Source organism: Glycine max, chromosome 16, assembly GCF_000004515.6.
Source record: "Glycine max cultivar Williams 82 chromosome 16, Glycine_max_v4.0, whole genome shotgun sequence".
Lineage (NCBI taxonomy): Eukaryota > Viridiplantae > Streptophyta > Magnoliopsida > Fabales > Fabaceae > Glycine > Glycine max.
This window is the reverse complement of record NC_038252.2, coordinates 23950806-23955072: the sequence shown is the minus strand read 5'-3', so window position 1 is coordinate 23955072 and position 4267 is coordinate 23950806. Positions and strand designations below refer to the sequence as shown.

Below are 4267 nucleotides of genomic sequence, written 5' to 3'. Positions count from 1 at the left end.
AAAGCCATTTTCAAAGGTCCAAAGCCTTGAAATGGTCTTTTCCGCTTTTATCGATTAAGTGTAAAATTTCAAAAGGGCTAAAATCAACATGTAGCTATATTACCTCTTTCAAAAAATAAAGAGAACATTAAATGGTCCAATGCCTTAATGTCTTCTCTCTTTTCAAAAGAATCGAAAGTTTGTTTAATGGTCCGACGCCTTAAATGACCTTTCATTCAATAAAAACATGTCTTGCAAAAAGGATAAAGACAACTTAACCAAACACTTTGTTCACAAAGAACTACGTAGGTCTGATTTCCTTATCGCAATTAAGGAATACGTAGGAGCAAGGGAAACCCCCTCGTCGACCGCAAAAAGATAAAAAAATATAAAAAGTACAAAAAGAAATAAAGACGTAAAAGGGAACATAAAATTGAAGTTATATTTGCACATTTGATTAAAGGCTGTCGTCTCTTGTAACGGACGCGTGGGGTGCTAATACCTTCCCCGTGCGTAAATACAACTCCCGAACCTTTCACTTAAAGTTCGTAGATCACGTCTTTTCCGGTTTTTCCGACGTTTTCCTCAAATAAACGTTGGTGGCGACTCCGTGCGTATTCCTTTCTTGGAACACGCACCCGCGAGTCACGCGGCGCCCTCCCGCCGAAGGGTAGGTTGCGACAATCATTAAAGTCAAACTCCACCTCCTTTTGCAACAAGTTGGACAGTGGAAGGGCTACTTTGCTAAAATCTTTTATAAAGGGCCTGTAGAATCCTTCATGACCAAGAAAAGATCGCACCTCTCGCACACAAGAGGGGTAAGGCAATTGTGAAATAACAGAAATTTTTGCAGGATCTACTTCAATACCCTTATTGGAAATAATGTGGCCTAAAACTATACCTTGCTCAATCATAAAATGACATTTTTCAAAATTTAGAACAAGATTAGTTTCGATGCATCTATTCAAAACTTTTTCCAAACTATCCAAACAACCATCAAAAGAGGATCCATATATAGTGAAATCATCCATAAATACCTCAGTGCAATTTTCTAAGAAATCACTGAAAATACTAATCATGCACGGCTGGAAGGTACCAGGGGTATTGCACAGGCTGAAAGGCATCCTCCTATAGGCAAAAGTGCCGAAGGGGCAGGTGAATATGGTCTTTTCCTGATCCTCAGGAGCAATAGTAATTTGCATATAACCAGAAAAACCATCAAGGAAACAGTAGTGAGATTTACCTGCCAGGCGTTCAAGCATTTGATCAATGAATGGCAAGGGAAAATGGTCCTTTTTGGTAACCTGGTTCAGCCTCCTATAGTCAATGCAGACTCTCCAACTGTTCTGCACCCGAGTAGGAATCAGCTCCTCCTTCTCATTTTTTATCACTGTGAGGCCGGTCTTCTTCGGGACTACCTGGACGGGACTCACCCATTGGCTGTCGAAGATAGGATAAATGATTCCAGCTTGCAAAAGCTTGGTTATCTCCTTCTTCACTACATCAAGAATCACCGGGTTGAGTCTTCTCTGTGGCTATCTTACTGGTTTAGCTCCATCCTCTAAATTTATTCGATGCATACATGTGGATGAGCTAATACCAGGAATGTCCGCTAGGGTCTAGCCTATAGCCTTCTTATGCTTCTTGAGAACAGACAACAACTTCTCCTCTTGCTCATCAGCAAGGGAGGCAGATATAATCACTGGAAAACTTTTGCTATCATCCAAGTAAGCGTATTTTAAATTTGATGGCAGAGGCTTCAATTCTGGTGTGGCCGGCTGGATAGTGGTAGAAGGAGATGGTTTCTCAGCCTGTACCTCATAAAGAAAGTCAGAGGTATGTGTACTTCCTAAAACATGGTTAGTCCTATCTGAATCTATAAAATCAATCTCGAGAGGTAAAACACCACCACCAGACATGCAATCAATATCAATTTCAGATTCACTCTCAGCATCAAATTCAGACATATGATCAAGTACAATTTCAGACTTAATGCATGAAGAGTGAGAGGCGTGCAGATTAGAATAAAGATCAGTCATGTATTCATCAACAACATGGTCAATTATTTCAGCACGAAATACAGAAAGATCTTCAGATAGGTATTTCATAGCATCCAGAATATTAAAATGAATAGTTATATCACCAAACTCCATGGATAGTGTGCCTGCATATACATCTATCTTAGTTCTAGCAGTTTTCATAAAGGGTCTGCCTAGAATGATGGGAACTGATCCTTGAGAAAATCCATCCTCCATATTCAAAATATAAAAATCAACAGGGAAAATTAGTTCACCAACTCTAACTAAGACATCTTCTATGAAACCAACAGGATAGGCAACACTTCTATTAGCTAAATGAATTACCAGATCAGTTGACTATAAGGGACCTAGAGATAGAGAATTAAAAATAGACAGAGACATAACACTAACAGAAGCTCCTAAATCTAGCATGGCATTGTCAAACTTACTATTTCCTATAATACAAGGTATGCTGAATGTACCTGGATCTTTACATTTTTTAGGAATTTGGGGGACAAATTTACCAATCAATGCGGAGACATTTCTGCCCATGCTAATTCGTTCACTTCCTTTAAGCTTCCGCTTATTAGTGCACAGCTCCTTCAAGAATTTAGCATATCTTGGAATTTTCTTTATTGCATCCAGCAGAGGTATGTTTACCTCTACTTTTCTAAATGTTTCCAAGATCTATTTCTCTTCTTCTTCCATTTTTTGTTGGAAACTGCTCTTGAAGGGAATGGAAGAGGAGGGATGTTCTGCTTCTACAAATCAGAATTACCAGTGCAAGATTCACCTGCACAGAAATTGTTAGGTAAATTTTTGTCATCACCTTTTTCTGGAGTAGAGTGAAGTTTGGCAGGTTCAATTGCAGATGAGAAAGGTACTACGGGTTGAGGTCCTTGACACTGCTTTCCCGACCTCAATGAAATGGCACTGACATTTTTGGGATTTTGGACAGCTTGAGAAGGCAGCTTGTCAGAATTCTGGGACTGTTGTTGATTTAATTGTGTAGCCAATTGTCCCATCTGATTAGTTAAGCTCTGAATAGAGGCTTTGGTCTCTTGTTGAAACTGCATGTTCTGCATAGTCATTTGCCTCACATGTTCTTCGAGGGAAGGTTGCGGAGGGGCCTCAACTGTTTGTTGTTTCTGGGGCTGTTGTTGTTGTTGGATTGGTGGAGGAATGTATGGTCTGCTTGGGCCAACAACATTTTGGAAGGAAGGAGCAGGCTGCTGTTGTTGTTGTTGAGGGCTAGACCATCTAAGATTAGGGTGATTCCTCCATCCAGGGTTGTATCTGTTGCTGGAGAGGTCATAATTGTTCTGTTGTGGTTGATTTTGCTGCTGAGGTTGAGGAGGTCTATTGTAAATGTTTGCAGCATAAGCTTCAGGCTGCTCAATTGCTCCAGGTTGCTGCATGGAAGGACAGAGGTCTGTATGGTGGTCAGCAGAGGAGCATAAACCACAGACTCTTGCGACAGGTACAGATTTCTGATTCAAGGCCAGCTGGGTTACCAAGTTAACCAATGCATCTAGTTTGCCTTCAAGCTTCTTAGTTTCAGATGATGCAGATGAGTTTGTAGCTACCTCATGCACTCCTCTAATGACCATGGCATCATTTATGGCGCTAAATTGCTGGGAGTTGGAAGCCATCTTCTCAATCAAGTTTCTGGCTTCAGCAGGAGTCATGTCTCCAAGGGCTCCACTACTAGCAGCATCTATCATACTTCTCTCCATATTACTGAGTCCTTCATAAAAATATTGGAGAAGAAGCTGCTCCGAAATCTGATGGTGAGGGCAATTGGCACATAGTTTTTTAAATCTCTCCCAGTATTCATATAGGCTTTCTCCACTGAGTTGTCTAATACCTGAGATATCCTTCCTGATGGTCGTAGTCCTAGAAGCAGGGAAATATTTTTCTAAGAATACTCTCTTAAGGTCATCCCAGCTCGTGATGGACCTTGGAGCAAGGTAATACAACCAGTCATTTGCCACTCCCTCTAAAGAATGAGGAAAAGCCTTCAGAAATATGTGATCCTCTTGGACATCTGGGGGTGTCATGGTGGAGTAGACAATATGAAATTCTTTCAGATGTTTGTGCGGGTCTTCACCTGCAAGGCCATGAAACTTTGGAAGCAAATGGATCAGTCCAATTTTAAGAACATATGGGACATCCTCATCAGGGTATTGGATGCACAAGCTTTCGTAGGTGAAATCAGGTGCAGCCATCTCCCTTAGAGTCTTTTCACGGGGTGGAGGTTGTGTCATGTT

The 4267-nt window shown here is 41.0% G+C and overlaps 1 non-coding gene across 1 annotated transcript; it reads left to right on the top strand.

Moving 5' to 3' along the window:
* The first annotated feature begins 3779 nt into the window (after positions 1–3779).
* On the top strand, positions 3780–3886 carry LOC112999841 (small nucleolar RNA R71). The gene has a single exon (XR_003265059.1). It is a non-coding gene; the product is annotated as a small nucleolar RNA R71 (small nucleolar RNA).
* The last annotated feature ends 381 nt before the right edge of the window (positions 3887–4267 follow it).